Here is a 7,092-nt window from a genome sequence, read left to right as displayed (position 1 = left end):
CTCACAACCACCCGTAATGAGATCTGACGCCCACTTCTGGTGTGTCTGAAGACAGCTACAGTGTACTTATTTATAATAATAAATAAATCTTTGGGCCAGAGGGAGTACAGGTCCTAAATTCAATTCCCAACAACCGCATGAAGGCTCACAACCATCTGTACAGCTACAGTGTGTACTCGTATGCATAAAATAAATAAATCTTTTTGTTTAAAAAAAAAGATTTCTCTAGTTTTCATAATTTAACCACCATATTTTGTATAGAGTAGAAAATAGGCTAGGACAGAAAAAGGGGTGCGGTTCCGGGATTGTGGGTCTTTCTAGAATCTTCTAACTCTACACTGCATCTCTCACTATTTCACTGAGCTCAGAAATCCTCATGCTCTATACCAACACATTCCTCAATTCCACAGTGAGAACGTAGTTGAGTCTTCCCAAGGGCTCAGCCAGGATGCAGGTTCTCAAATCTTACACAGTAAATCCACATTACAACCTCTCTGAGCCTTACACTCCCCCCTCGCTACTATACCATGGCAGCTCTGACATCTCCACATACTTTCTCAAGAGTTGTTTTCTATGTGGCCCTTCAGCAACAGAGAGGACAAACGTGATTTATAAGGAACCTTTACTATAAAGTCGAAACACATAATACAATTCCCTAAAATTTACAGTTGGAGAGATTGTAACAACTCAAATGTTATTTTGAGTGCTTTTTGTTTTTGTTTTTGTTTTTCATTTTAACAATGGATGTTATTCCTCTGGGTGACATCATTAAGTGATTCAACCAGTAGGTTAACTAAGGTCTCCGCAATGGAACTGACTGGGACGGTGACAGCATTGCCTTTCTGTTTTGTGGGGTGGTGGCACCTCTGCACAGCCTGCTTCCTCATGAGGCTAATGCTAACTCTGCCGGGATGTTATCGACAGGAAACTTGTATTAAGGAGAAAGCATGGACCAGCAGACACAGACATGACTGAGTTTTCACATAGAGTCTTTCCTGTTGAAGTTCACCATCTTTGTGATGAAAGAATGTCTTGTGTTTTGTATAGATGCATCACCTAACAATGAAAAAGTCTATGCCCTATGGCTTAGGCAGGATATGGGATGTAGAACATCTGGGAGGAGAAAGAATTCTGGGACGGAGCCAGGCAGGATACCCCAGGGAAGGTATGACCAGACTGACACATGGTCCCTGAGCACAGGCAACCAACCACGTGGCAGAATGGGGGTTAAAATAAATGGGTGTCTTTGTAGTCAGGGTAGAGCCTAGCTATATGGCCAAGGTATCTGTAAATATATTTATTTCTGGAAGGTTGGGGGCTGGGAGGCAGAACCAGGCCTAACTTGTAGATCCCTGCCTTGGGGGAAAGACATAACACGAAGAACACAATCCCCTCTTCAGTTTGGGGGTTTCAATGGCTCTGCGGTTACCAAGCAATGTAGTCGTCTATTTACACTAAACGGCTACTTGTTATCTATTTGGAACTCAAACTCAACTTGGCATCCTGTCCTTTATCCGGGGATTCTAATAACATGATTGCCATACTTCATTCCCACGGAGGGCCAAGGACCAGTACCCATCTGTAACAATCAACTCTAACACACCTATGAGTCTCAAATCCTGTCCCTGCTCCAAAGCCAGAGGAGGTTTACCTCGTTCAAATGGCGGTCCTTGCCAGCTTCAGTTTGGGTTGTTTACTTCAGGAACACTGATTAAGTCATATATTACAAGGAAGTCCCCCCCTACCTCTAATTCAAAACAGCTGAAGCAGCTCCCCCTGCCAGCCAAGCCTTGTGGTGCGTGCCTTCGGAGGGGACAGGACTTGGGGCGAGGGTGATGGGGGGACAGCTTCAGTATTAAGCAAGGACATCACTTTGTACCCTTGTAGAAAATGCTCTTTATAGCGCATCAGGTTACAAAGCCTCAGTTAGGTTGGGGGTGGTGGTGGCGAGGAGGGACAGACAGAGCATAGAGGGGCGCGATGTTTGAGGATCAAAGATCCCAGCCTGTCAAGTGCTGTGACATTTCTTCAGTGAGGAAATGGGTTCACATTTTACCCCCGAGGGTTTACAGACAAAAGCCAAGGTTCCGCTCAAAAAAATTTAAGACATTTATTAAGATGCCAAACTGCATCTACCCACAGATGCTTCGGCCCCCCACTCGGTTTTCCCTTTAAACTCTGGAGGCAGGAGGATAGTTTATTATGTGACTGTGAGGGTTGCACTCAGCTGAAATGCAGACATCGAGAAATGTGTGAAAGGAGAGGAATGAGTTTCCTTTTAAAGTTCATCTAAAAAGGACCAGGACGTTTGGCCTAAAGCTATGAGGTGATGGAGGACTGGCTATGGGCACGCATGGTAGCTCCTCTCTCCTCTTCTCGCCTCTCCTCGCCTCTCCTTGCCTCTCCTCTCCTCTCCTCTCCTCTCCAAGGCACTCCAGAGCTGGAGAAGAGGGTGCGAGGTGAGAGGGAGGGAACGGCTGGGAGCTCGGGAAGTCTGCAATGAGTACAGTAGACGCATTTCCCTCACCCACAGATATCTCCAGCGTTGCCTTTCTGGAGAGAATCCAGTTTGTTTTAATTTCATTTTACAGTAAACTCTCTATGAATGGACATGAAAGTGCCGTCAAGGTCAGCAGGCCGTGGGATGAAACGGACCGACTCGGACCGGCTCGGAGCAGTTCCACCTTCATGTCTATTGACCAGAAACATGGCATTAGCTATGCTGAGGAAACCAACAGAAGATAAAATCAAAGCTCAGCCTTTGCACGGCTCCAAGGCAGGCCCTATATTTGCCTTTGCGCAAGCTTTATAATATCTGCTCTAGCCTGACAGGCGTTTGAAAGAACAGGCATTCTATGAGAAAGTCAAGGAGGCAGATCCTGCGCTCAAGAGGCTGCCCGCCGAGATGCCTGCACAGATAGAGCAGGCCTGTGGATGTGAGCAGACGTCTGCCTCTGCGACAAGGGCAAGACCGGTGGTTTCTATTTTGTTTAGTTTCAGTGCCGGGTGTTGAATCTAGGGCCTTGTGCATGCTAGGCACGTGCTCTACCATTAATCTACGTACCCAGTCTGTTTTTATTTTTTTTTTTCTTTTGAGACAGGGTCTCCCTTGGTCCCCCAGGCTGCCTTTGAATTTGCCCAGGCAGACCATCGTATGGCAATCGTCCTGCCTTCATCTCCAGAGTAGCTGGGATTACAGGTCTGGATCTTTTACTCTTTCAGATGTCACTATAGCCTTCCCTAAATGTTTCTCAAGGCCGCAGAGAAGGTTCCGATGGGATGGCCTCTCACTGGTGAGAAGGGGAAAGGTGGTGGCGCTGCCATTGAGCCTCAAGTGATGTGGGTGAAGTCAGATAGATGCATGGAAACCAGACGCAGGGGGCACAGGGATGCTCCTGCAGGTGGCAATAGAAACTCAACGATGAATTCAAGCCACTGAAATTCCAGCCACTTCAGAGGCCTAGATGGGCCTGCCAGTTTAGGGAACTTAGTGAGATCTTGTCTCAGTGTAAAAGCAGAAAAGGAATCTAAAGACTTAGGTCAGTGGCAGAGCACCTGCCTAGCACTCAAGACGGTCTGGATTCAGACCTCTCGGTTCCCCAACGCACAAAGACACCCCATGAACTCAGCGTACCAGGGCTGGAGCTTGGTGGCAGGGCACTTGCCCAGTACACATAGCCCTTGGCGGGCGTCATCCCCCAAACCACACACACACAAAGATGTACTAAGGACATCATCATCATCATCATCATCATCATCATCATCATCATCATTACTATTCCATCTCCCTCAACCCCTCCTCTCCCGGCATGCCACTTGTAGTAAAAGGCACCAATCTAAAGTGTAGAGTTGGATGATTGTTCACAACTGTAGTCTGTCTCAATCCTCTTTACTCCAGATATAGGACAAAGCCTGGAGTGCCGTCCACAGGCCACAGCATTCCAAGGTATGGCAGGCTCAACGCCTTTAAATGCCAGAGTAGCCTGTACCTTCAATCTCATCCCAGGTCTTTGCTGCTTGCTTTTGTAGCACCAGGCTCTACAGAACAACCAGGAGTTTCATTTTCACCTCGGAGTTCAGCCAGCACTACCATGTGACCTTTAAGAGCCAGGCCTTTGGTGGTGAAAGGTCTCCTAAGCCTAGAGACATGGACAAGGCCTTCTAGGGAGTGAGGTGAGCGTTTGTGATGGACTTGGAGACAGACAGGTAAAATCGAGAACCTTCTGTCTTTCAGGGCGGGGGTTGATGGCCTCCTCCACCCATTCACCATGACTTCGTAATTTCTGGTATTGTTTGACTTTTATTACTTGTTTTATATCCCCATGCTTCTTCTAACCTGATACCAGAAAGTTCTCAGTATCTAGATCACAAATAAATGCGTGGTCTGACAACGCTTCTGAAGCATGTGTTTAATGAGCCAGCAGTGTGTGAAATTGCAAAGGACACTGTGGTGTCCCAGAGTCCCTGGTGGTCTCCTGCGTGTCTCTTGAAACTCATAGCAGTTCTAAGCTGTAACATCAATCTGAGCTCAACACGAAGTTCTTTATATCACACTAACTGGGGCCTGACTGAAGTAGAGGATCTGTGGCAACGTGGGATAGAACACATCAGAAGCAGAACTAAGCTCTTTTCCTAAGCAGTGACGAAACCTGGACGCCCCAGACCAGGAGTTAGAGGGAATGAAATAATGAAACAGCAAGTGTTTATCCCAAACTCATTGTTCACAAATACAGTTACGTTACAACTGTTTATAAATGTTTCTTGAACGTCTGCCCTGGCCAGAGTTCTTTGGAAAATAGAACCAACAGAGTGTTTTCAAGTGTACAAAGAGAGCTCTCTTCTGAAAAACGATCTGTGACTGTGGACATGGTACACCTAGACCCCACAGAGACAAAACTTTAGGTAATAGTTGATAGTGTCATCTCAAGTCTGAAATCTACACAAGGGCAGTGAGCTAGAGGGGCAGGCAAGCTTTCTGTGTTATAACCTGGAGGGTAAATTCTAAAGGAAGCCTCAGGTTTTCACTCAGGGATTTTAATGGATTGGACAAGGCCCTCTCATTCTACAAAAGGTAACCTGCTTTATTGAAAGTCTGTGTTTGCAAATGTTAAACCTCATTTTCAAACACTTTCACATCTATACTGACATTTTACCGAACAACTTGGTACCACAGCCTGGCAGAGATGACAGATAAAGTTAACCATCACAGGGTTCAGTTGTTTACTATGTTAGGGTTTGCAGAGAAACCCTGTGGAAAATTAAACCTAAGAGGGGGAATAAAGACTTTCTGTCTTAGAACCCTGATGAGCTGGATTTCTGGTCTAGTACAAAATGTGATTGTAACCACGGCTGTACATTCTCTAACAAGGGAAGAGAGGTAGTGAATATCCAGAAGCCAGTGATGCCCTGGAGTGAGACCTCGACTGTTAAACTCTGATGACCTGGACCTCTCACTGTGAGGGTTCAGGACCCAGCCAAGATAAGGGATCAAAGAGGAGACCTTCATGTGAAGCTGGATCCCATGAGTCATACAGTTTAGAGTAGACTAGAAACAAGCTTCCTGTGTTGAAGTGGTATCAAGGGAAATACTTGACAGAGTTAGTTTTTGTATAGTTTTTTTTTTTTTGACCTGAATTTGTACTATCTCTGTGATCTAAACACAAGTGAAGAATTTAGTTCAAAGTACTTCCAAGTCACGGTTTCCTCCAGGCAACTAAGGACAAGCAGATCTTTTTGACTGCTGTCAACCACAGCTCAGGTTTCAAACAATCCCTACAGATGAGTACCAAGAATATGACATCAGCATCAAAAATCACAAAACCCATAAACAAATAAGGCTCGGTGAATGACCATTGGCAGAATTAGGTCCACAAGATATTTCCTATTCTGAAATCATCAGACTCAGAATGCAAATAGTTTTCTTTTCTGTTTCTTCCTTTTTTTTCTTTTATGAGAAAGTTTGAAAATATGAACAAAGAACAGGAAAAAATTAAAAATTAGATTGCCAAGCAAACAACTAAAATTTCAATGGGTGTGCTATAAACCAGAACTTGAACAGATAAAAGGGAGTTAGTAAACCGGAAGAGAGATGTGAACAAATTATTCAGAGTTTAGCCAAGACAGAGATAGAATATATGAAAAAGTGGCTAATAAACCTAGAGGCTAAGAGGAAAAAGTCTACTGTAAGTCTAACAAGCATCCTCATTATTTCTAGAATTACTGGAGAACCTCAGATCTGTTATCTGGGAAACCAACCAATCAGTCCAATTCTGATAAATAACGCATCACTGTAATAGAATAAAAATACAGCAAAAATTTAAAGAAAGTTGTATAACATCTGAAGAGAAAGCCAAAAGAAGCTTAGAGTGGTAGTGAATAACTGTAATCCTGGCAAGCAGAAGGCTGGAGCAGGAAGGGCAGGGGTTGAAGGACAGCTGGAGCTAGAGTGAGTCCCTGGTTGGTCTACACAGAGTCTCTCAGAAAAAATAAAAGAAGAAAGAAAGCAGGTAAGAAGCATAAAACAGCAAAACAAACAAACAAAACAAAACAAAAACCAACCCAGCAAATAGTGTTCTATACTGCATCAAAAGACAAAGCATAGTATATTAATGTGTACAATATATAAGAAAAAAGAAGTTAATCTAAAATTTATATACCCAGAGAACTTGTCAAAAACCTATGTGAAGCCTGGCCTGATGATTCATGCCTTTAATCAGTCCCAGCGCTCGGGAAGCAGAAGCGGAGACTGGTCAAAGCTAGCCTGGTCTAACACACACACACACACACAGAGAGAGAGAGAGAGAGAGAGAGAGAGAGAGAGAGAGAGAGAGAGAGAGAGCATTCCAGGACTGCCAGGGCTTCTCAGAAAAAAAAAAACCCTGTCTCAAAAACAAACAAACAAACAAAAAACAAAACAAAAAAAAAACAAAACAAAACAAAGCAAAACCAAAAGAAAACCAAGCAAACAAAACCAAACTGTTTGAAACAGAGAAACAGTAAAGAGTTTATGTCATGCCAAAAGCTACTCACTCGGGAGAAACTGCAAGAATATAGTTCAAGAGAAACACAGACAGGAATACAAGAACACGTGGA

General features: G+C 44.2%; 1 long non-coding RNA gene across 1 annotated transcript in view; it reads left to right on the top strand.

The window, feature by feature from the left end:
- LOC110324144 overlaps positions 1–6,742 on the top strand; it is a 19,246-nt gene extending 12,504 nt beyond the window's left edge. Inside the window, exons 3-4 of the long non-coding RNA XR_002380667.1 lie at positions 3,223–3,293; positions 6,215–6,742. This is a non-coding gene — a long non-coding RNA (uncharacterized LOC110324144). The remainder of the gene's footprint in view (positions 1–3,222; positions 3,294–6,214) is intronic.
- Positions 6,743–7,092: the final 350 nt, after the last annotated feature.

The sequence above is a fragment of the Mus pahari genome, chromosome 7, assembly GCF_900095145.1.
Source record: "Mus pahari chromosome 7, PAHARI_EIJ_v1.1, whole genome shotgun sequence".
In the NCBI taxonomy this organism is placed as follows: Eukaryota; Metazoa; Chordata; class Mammalia; order Rodentia; family Muridae; genus Mus; species Mus pahari.
This window is presented reverse-complemented; position numbering and strand designations above follow the sequence as displayed.